Below are 9,398 nucleotides of genomic sequence, written 5' to 3'. Positions count from 1 at the left end.
TCTTAGAATTCCGTAATCCTTTAGAGGGCTCTTATCCTACTTCTCCGCTCCGATTGTTTTCATCTTATCGACAGGGTGCACATATCTTAAACATCGATAATTAACTTAAAATCGTCTAAGTATACTTCTAGCAGATTTTAAGTATATATATAGCATCAATCGTTTCTTGCTTACTATTTATGAAAAATCTCAACGAGTGAAATATCAGAGTAGTGATGGAGAAGAACGAAACTCTGTGAGAAGTCATGTGGAAGAACGAACTACATTTATATGATATTAGTTTTTTTTGTTTTGCTTTTTCCAATCATATTGTGTTGTAAAATGACGCCCTTATGGGTTCTTGATTAGATTAATAAAATTCTTATCTATCTTATCTTATGAGTAGTCATGGGCAAAGTTAACACTCACATAAAATCCTTAAAATAGGGGAAATATGCATACAGATATATGTATCGGATTTCAGAATGCCAATTATTATCTTTTGCGGTATCAATAGTTATCGAATGATTGATTGATTGATTGTTGGTTGCTTAACGTCCAGTGGCATATATTTCATGCATATTCAGGACGAGAACAAGTTAACAATAAATACTATAGACAGGTCTTGAAATAATAGAGGCCAACTTGGATGATGGTCGGGGAAATTTGGACTGCCACTGGAAAATGAAGGTATATTGGATAGGGACAGGAATTTTGCCTTGCAACAGGCCACCTACGGACCCCCCAAAGAGTTGTTGCAAGGGTCCTTAACGTGCAAAGAGGGTGGCACTCTCTTTACGCGAGGCATCGGATTTAACGTCCCCAATCTGACCGGACGTGACTGCGAACTTAATAAATCCCGCACAGCCAAACGGACGCCTCACTTCGTCAAGCGTTTTACTGCCAGTCGGAAGAAGACCAAGTGACCATATTTCTATTCCCCAGTCACCCTTGGGGGTTAGTTATCAAATGTACCAGGCTTATAATTTGATACGTCAGACGCGCTTGTTATCTACATATGACTCATCATGCAGTGACACTCAAAACAAAACAGTTAGAAAGCCAAACAAGCTTTGCAAGGCATTGAGGGCCCAAAAGTTGTGCCAAATACGGCTAAGGTCATTTATGCCTGGGATAAGAAAATCAACCTTGTCGCATTATTCGCTTTGATTAAAAAAAAACTTGCACGTACATGCACTTCTTAATTTACAGTACATGTAGTTCATGCAGTAAAGTGTTGCAACATTACCTTTTGATTGTTCTTCCGGTTTGTATTGAAGTCTATAATTAGTAACACACTCTCTGTTATATCCACATTCAAACCAAAGTCCGTGTCTCGATTCACCGGTTCCGTAATTTACACTTTCTATAATCCAATATGGCGACGAAAAAGCCAAGATGACCGCCATATTTGTAAAAACTAAAAGTACAATCCCGCAAACGAAAGTATTGTTAGCCGACATTTTAAAGATGATTTTTTTTTTTTTTTTTTTACTTAAATTCACAACAAACTAACAAACAGGAACAAGGAAATAACTGATTCGGTAAATTTTTCAGATGCACAAATTTTAGAAGTCACCTCGCGAAAATCTCACATCATTTTATAATCTTCATGTAATCAAGAAAAAGAAAGAACAGACTTCTAGCTACATTTTGTACAGGTTAATGCATAAAATCAGAAAATCTAAAAAAAAATCCAGAGATGAGATTTTTTGCACAGATGTAAATGTGTTATCCTTATTACTTTACTTGAATCTGATATAGTTTTGATGGTAAGTTATGGGTTAGTCATTTTACAGTACAATTTATAAGTATATATTTTATCCAGGCATCATTCATAAAGAGAGTTAAATTGCCTCTTAGCTTATATCCGCTGTTTCATTTAATAAAAATGAGGCGCTATAACTGACTTGTTAACTTCAAACATGGTTATAGGATTTTTTATGAATAACATTTCTGTGGTTCTTTTTAAATAATTTTGATAATTTTAAGGTCAATTTCAAATCAAAGATCTTGACTGGTCAAATTACAGTGGCGGATCCAGGGGGGGGGGGTTCCGGGGGTGCGCACCCCCCCCCCTTTATTTTTGCCGATCAATGCATTTGTATCGGGACATGTTTTGCACCCCCCTTTGCCCTGGGTGCCCTGGGTTAGCACCCCCCCTTTCGAAAATTCCTGCATCCGCCCCTGAATTAATAATCTATCCAATTTACACTTGTTTCAGAGATAGAAAATATGATTGATTGATTGTTGGTTGCTTTATGAAGTATAAGAATAGAACCGGGTGGTAAATTAATTTATTTAAGAATTGAATGCTTCTTTTGTAAATTAATTTGATTGTAAAAGCGTTGACCGAAGTAAATTTTGTTTTAAGCGTGGAAGCGCTTCATTCTAAAAATGTGCGCACGGTCAATGCTTTTACACCCCTAAAAAAATACTAAAAGAAGCATTCAATACTTATAATTACATTTTTTTGCTATGATCATGAAAATTCGATTTTTATCATTTATTTCTTGAAGTAACCTGTGCACTTTTTTTGTGATAGCATGTATCATCATGAATGTTAAACTTCATTGGGATATGAAGGTGAATTTAAGTATGATGCGAAAGCGTTGTTATCCAATCAAAATAACGGATTCTTCTGAAACATACAATGTAATGAATATCTGTAAATGTATACATGAGGATATGGAAAAGGTGTCTTCATATCTGTTTTCTTAATCTTTCGTCCATTATCTCCATTCCTTATTTTGCGTGTGCATCATTTTCATTCGACAAGAAATCCATATGCAACTCCCGCTTTGGAAAAATACTCCAATGAAATTCGATTATAGATTCCGTAGGATGCCATAAGAAAAAAATGTTCACATGATATCAGAAGGACATTCAAACTCATGTGTCGAAAATATACAGAAAACTCCATGACTAAAACAGGACCAATAGACAAACAGTAGGACACAAAACATACAATAGAAAACAAAAGTATGAGCAATACGAACACGCCCGAGAACTGGGGGTGATCTCAGGTGCTCTCTGTATTTTTCATGTTGGCGCCCTGTTATTCTTTATTCTTAGAATTTTTTGGCCTGTTTTCATGTTTCTTTGAGTTTTGTTTGGCCATTTTGCACCATCCTATTAACCCAATCTAGACCCAAATTTGATTTGGACTTTTCGTTTTGAATTTTCCTCGGAGTTCAGAATTTTTGTGATTTTACTTTTTGGCTCACACCGAACAGTAAGCTATAGAGGGCCCACAAAATGACAATTGTAAAACATTCAAACGGGAAGAACAACGCTCTTATCTGTATAAATTATATATTTTTCTAAATACAGAATTTTTTTAATTGATGTTAATAGATAAAACAGTTGATCGATAGTTGTCCTCTTACATGTACAAACAACCGTCAATCGTCATAACTCGGGATATTCCGTTCACTCGGAGATTGCCGATTGAAACAACTGCATTGTGCATAATACATAAAAAGGACAACAGGAATGACCAACAATATTGGATAGCACAATAAACAACACCAACAACACACATTTGAATTAAAAACCAGACGAACAATTATAATAGACATCGACAGACAACATATAGTTCAAATAGATTGACTTATTACAGACACAACATATGGTGAGTTTTATAAAGTAGTTTTGCGTACCGTACGAAAATCTTACTTTTAACCTATCTATGTCATTATACGTGAACATGGAAATAAAAGCCGCGGCACATAATTTTGAAAAAGGACAAACATATGTGCTCCGTTATTCAGGAAGTTTCATGTATATGTACGGTAGTAATTCCGCTTCTCAAGAAAAAAAATGATAATACACATCGATCAACCATGAATTTGTCGTTTCGCAATCTTAGAAAAATAACTGTTGGGCCAGATTTGGAAAGCAGCAATTCAAATGGCGCGAGGTAGAGGGTCGAGAGTGTTGCAATGTTAAATATATCCTGCTATAATGTGTGTTTTAACCAGCATGCGAATTCAAAATCCGTCAAAACTGTCATGACAGGTATAATATTTACTTGCTTATACAGCCTTTCTGCGAAAGAATAATTAACATTACTGGGTCGATGCCACTACTGGTGGACGTTTCGTCCCCGAGGGTATCTCTTCGGTGTTGACATGAATATCAATTATATGGTCATTTTTATAAATTTACTGTCAACAAAAGTATGAATTATTCGAAAAACTAAGGATTTTCTTATCCCAGGCATAGATTACCTTAGCCGTATTTGACACAACGTTTTGGAAATTTAGGGGCCTCTATTTACTTATTTGGTTTTCAAAATATTTTGTTCTGAGCGTCACTGATGAGTCTTGTATAGACGAAACGCGCGTTTGGCGTATTACATTATAAGCCTGGACCCCTGTGATAACTTTTAACAATCATTAAAATAATCAACCAAAAAGGGAAAATAAAATATAAGAGAAGTAAATTTAAACCAAACATCATAATTCATATTTATATTTTGAATTGCGCATATATATATTTTAAAATGATGAATCATGAAATGGTTTATCTATTCCAATTAATTTGAATGTGATTAATATGTTCTCGTGTACTAATCTCGTTTTATGTATCGTGATTAGAAGCGTAAAATACACAATACAAGAGTTATATGATAAACAATATTATATTTGATGTTACCATAGTATGTAAAGTACCGTGTAACAAGGTAACGAACACAAATCGGAGGTCCTGAGCTCGTCATGCAAGTGAAACACTTAGCTTGTAATGTTGCACTTTTCAAAGCTCCATATCATCCAAAATTTGAATACGTCGACAAAATAAAACTAAAGCGCTGTTAGTTCATCCCTTCTAATGTACATTTGTTTATTTCTTATTTCTGTGCTTGTCGTTTGTGAAAACTATAAGACCATTTATGTAACAAATCCCATGGCATTATCACTGAAGGGCTATTCTCAGGTGTGTTCTGCGCCTCGTGTAATTTTGAAGATTCTACAACCGGAACTTTCGCGCCACCTACGTCAATGTAACGTGACAAAGCGTCCAGAATATTTTTTCGGTTGTCGTCTGCTCCAACTGCATTTTTCACGCTGCTATCTACGCGTGAATCTAGAACACTTTCTCTTCCATTCCCTGAACGCAAACTTTCGTCAAAACTTTTGTAATTTCGCTGTTTTTCACGCATGTCTGGCCGTTTTGATTTTTCAGTAATATCTTTCAACTGCTTTTCAAGATTATTATCTAGTTTGGAAATCCTGTTAACTTCATCTTCTTTGAAATTTCGCTCCTCCAACAGGCCAAAAATATCCAATAGTTCGTCTTGTGAAACCGGCTTCAGTTCGTGTCTTTTCGCGCCATTGAATTTCATCCAGAAACCTTCTGAATTTACAATAAATAACAACAAAGCAAGAAGTTCACATAACCAAATAAGATTTTTCATGTTGTCCTTGTCAATCGTATGCTTAAACAATGGAAATGTTCAAAGAGATTAGCTATATATGGTATACATATGATGTCACAATAAAAATAACCACAAACACGATCTTGTATCTGGAATATATCAAATATTTACTTATCTGTTTATTTCTCCCCCGGATATATATCAATCTGTAAATAATCAGGAATTTTATGAATTTTAAATTTGTTTTCTATTGTTGTTTTAGCCAGAAGACCGGTAAATATTAACAAAAAACGCTGCTGACGCATTTTAATGTACATGTACATGATATATTTTTGTTCTTTTTAAAAGAGAATATTCAGGTTTGTAAACATAATGAATGAAATTTATACAATTGTTCGAACAAACACGCATAAATAGCCTGCCACGTTTAGTCTGTGTTTTTTATATTTAATTTCCTTTTGTTTTTTGTTTTGTCTTTGTATCTATAAAAAGAGAAAAAAAACTTTTCAATCAATCTTTAGTGACTCTGCAGCTTTCGCTAATCTAACAAAAAAAAAAGTGACATTATTTTTTGTCATCGGTACGGCAGATTTTTTTTAAGGGCATTATCTCCCCCTTTGGCGCGTTTTCTTCCCTGGATAAAAATCAGTTAGACTAATGTTCTTATGTTGTACTGTTACATCACTGTCCCATGTTAGGGGGTTGTGCCTTTAAACCTCTTTAACCCCTCCGCATTCTGTTTTTGCCAGTCTAAAGTCAGGAGCTTTGATAGTAAGGTGGTTTTCCATTGTTCAATGTCCGTGATATTTGTTTTTTGTAAATGGTTCTGTTATTGATTTTTTTCATATTTCAATGTGTTTGTGTGGAGGGGGCTTTTATAGCCGACGATATGGCATGGGCTTTTATCAATGTTAATTGAAGGGTTCCCAAATACTTCTTACATAACTTAGGATTTGGTGGAGAGTTGTCTCATTGGCAATACTACCACATCTCCTTATTTCTATATATATACATGTTCGGACACGTATGCCCTGTTGGCAAAACAGTTTTATATTCTATTGTAGTCTTGAATTAGGATTTGTAAATGCCCCATTGTTACATGTACCTTCTTTCTCTTTTTCCTGTTGAGTTTAGGGGGCTACCGTTTGATTTTTATGGGAGGGCTAGTATAAATTTTGAAAATTAGGCATGACAGGAGTTTTGAGTAAAAAAAAACTAGGATGAAACACTTTGAAAAAAAGGGACAAAGATTTTTTTCAGCCTAGTCCCCCCTCCTCCATAACAATCAAATGGCAGATCCCTTCTATAAGCTTATGACTTGAAGTTTGACATTTTTTTCTTGATCTGAAATTCGAAAGAAAAAAAACTACAATTAACACTTGAAACACAACATGCATTTGCATTCGCTTAGACTGCATGGAATCAAATGATTTAGTCGTTATGCCGCCGTTAAAAGTCAGCAATGTATATAACATGTACTAAGTATTTCATTCTATTTATTCATGGTTTTTTTTAGGAATGGATATTTTTAATCAAATCAAAGTACGGGAGAAAAAATACGATAATGTAATTATACAGACCTACGTTGTACATAGAATTAAATAAGTAAGAAATCTGTAGAAATATTACGAATAACTATCATATATGAATTATTAACAATTTAAATTTCCAGTGATCATCCGATGATCGCGAGCCAATAATGTTGTATATCTCAAATAGTCCATACACAGGTTTTAAGGATTTAAAATCACATTGTTTGCCCTAAATCCCTATATATATCCGACATATATACGGGAATGTCAGCTCACTGAAAAAACAACGCTGTTTATCGATATATCAAGAGAGACAACTGATGACGAATTATATTTTATCAAAGGAAGCCAAGAGTTGTCCCTCTTTAAATATCATTCCCAATAACGTTTGTTTACATACTTCAAAGAAAGCATTTAGTCTGTTACAAAATATAATTAAGACAAAGTTGTCACCATATTTGAAATGTTGCATATTAATAATGTATTAAATGTATCAAAGAAACTTACTACTTTTTATATTGCATGTTGCAATTATAAAATTGATTGACTGAACATTGTTTTACAAGTTGAAGGTTAAGTTGCCTTTCAAATATCTAGCAACTATGAGATAAATATACACTTTATATATGCAAGCGCTGCTAGAATGTTTCTTCGCAGAAATGAAAACTAAAAAACTAAAAAAATGATAACACTTTTTGTCGCATTTTTTTGTTTTTCAGTCGACCCTTATTGTCAATTTCTAGACCTGTTATGATATGAGAGAATAGAGAATGGTAACGGAAACGGAAAATCTGTCAGAGACAACCCCTCAACTAGTAGAAAACCACTAGAAACCACCAATGCATTTTCAACGCAGCAAGAAAATCCTGCAATCACTGACAGACTTAAATGTGTCTGTAATTTTTCATGCTTTGTCTGTTTTCTTATAAATATAAAATTTGGTAAGATTGCCAATGAAAAACTCTCTACCAGAGACCAAATGCTATAGGAGTAACTCAGTTATCAACTAACGGTCACTGTATTGCCTTCATTAATGAGAAAAATATACACCATCCAGTGAGGTATTAAAGGTCCAGAAATGACAAATAAAAAACATTTTAACGAGAAAACAAGAAACTTGATTCATGAACACAAAAATAAAAGAAAAACGTCGAGATAAAATAAAGCTGAAATACGAAAATTCAAATCGTGCACAAACGAAATCGACAATGACATGGACAGAATTAAAACAAATTACTTTAAAATACCCTCATTTCCTTTGAACTTTTACCCTCACGGATGTGTATCCCGATAAATTCAGATCAATTAGAATACATTTCACTTTTAAACGTGACATAATTCTTATTGTGTCACTCTAACATGTATATTTAATCCATTGAAAGTAACAATTAACTTTGCATACCAAGTTTAACGACAATCCACCCACTTAACATTCTTGTTGCCCTTTCAAAATGTAAACACTATTTAAGTACAAATTTACATACATTACTATCAACGTGCAGAAATGTTATTAATGGTACAATTCTTTGTACGGCTAATTCCCGTTTCACCTCACGAATTAAAAATTGTACAATTTGTCATTAGGGTCAATTGAATTGTCGAACTTACATTTCTAAGTCGTCTTTCATTTTGATGCACTTTGTTTATATATAAATTATATGGTATTAAATTTTGTGAATATAATCAGTTGGTGTTTTTCCAAGAGGTATGTTTTCGTACTGAATTTTATAATAATGTTGTTTATTGATCAAATTAAAAGAACTATAATGGTTTCTTAAATATTTGATATGCAATGAAAATATTTTCTCTTTTTTCAAAAAATATGTTAATTATAATTGCAATTATCTTTCAGCGTTTAAGTATGCATCATAAAGCTGAATGTATCCGATTTTTTTTACACCTTTTAATATCAAAATAAGTGAATTACTATAGTATATTGACATACATACAGACCGTTATTTTTTTTTCGTTTGAAATGTTTGACATTTGTAATTTCGGGGATTTTGATAGCTGACAATGCGGTATTGGTTTTTCTCATTGTCGAAGGTCGTACGGCGACCTATAATCTCGCCTGTAGTTGTTTTAAACTTCTATGTCAGTATGTGTTGGTGGAGAGTTGACAGCTTGTCTTTTTGCAATCATATCATATCTTCTTTAATATTTCTATATAATATTTTTTATGAAAAAGTTGCGGAAATGTGGTCCATGTGCTAATGAGAAAACTATATCTATATCTGCCAAAAAATAATTTTAAAAAGATGTGGATGAACGCAATTGTAATCTGTAATGGAATGCCCTTCAACAATGAACACAACCCATAACCGTAAAGTTAGCCATTTCAGGCAAAGTGATGCACCGACATGACAAAAAATGTGAAACGACTACAGGTACAGATTCAGAATATCAAAGAAAACACCTATAGCGAATTTATATTTTAACGATTATTTTCACCGATGCCGGATTCAAATTTATCAGTTGATCATTTCACTTTGTTTAAAATGGTAAAT

The sequence above is a fragment of the Mytilus galloprovincialis genome, chromosome 12 (assembly GCF_965363235.1).
Source record: "Mytilus galloprovincialis chromosome 12, xbMytGall1.hap1.1, whole genome shotgun sequence".
Lineage (NCBI taxonomy): Eukaryota > Metazoa > Mollusca > Bivalvia > Mytilida > Mytilidae > Mytilus > Mytilus galloprovincialis.
The sequence above is the reverse complement of the archived record's forward strand: the minus strand, read 5'-3'. Positions refer to the sequence as shown.